Here is a 364-nt window from a genome sequence, read left to right on the forward strand (position 1 = left end):
AAGATCATTATATAAATTTAAAAGCTAGATTTGCATCAGGTAGGCCTGAACGGTCAGAGGACACCCTTGCATCACCATTCCCCAACTGCGGGCATTGTACCTGTTGTTGTTCCGGCAAAGAATAATTAACCACAAAAATTTATCTGGCTAGATAGATCTTGTAGACATGCCTGGTGATTTATCATCAACTAAGGAACCAGTTCAAAATCCATTTTGTTAGAATATATTTGGTGGAGGTTTGTCAGGCTTTGATGAAGCTGTGAAGGCTGCAGCAGTTATCCAGTATTGTACCATTGTAGGCTTTATAGCAAATATTGCAGCAAGGGTAATTCTTTACAGCATAGACGCACTTGTCATGAACTCC

The 364-nt window shown here is 39.8% G+C and overlaps 1 protein-coding gene across 1 annotated transcript in view; it reads left to right on the forward strand.

Moving 5' to 3' along the window:
- The window catches only part of LOC119588700 (H(+)/Cl(-) exchange transporter 7-like), a 25,784-nt gene that overhangs the window by 1,096 nt on the left and 24,324 nt on the right, over positions 1-364 (forward strand).

This window comes from Penaeus monodon, chromosome 24, assembly GCF_015228065.2.
Source record: "Penaeus monodon isolate SGIC_2016 chromosome 24, NSTDA_Pmon_1, whole genome shotgun sequence".
Classification (NCBI taxonomy): domain Eukaryota; kingdom Metazoa; phylum Arthropoda; class Malacostraca; order Decapoda; family Penaeidae; genus Penaeus; species Penaeus monodon.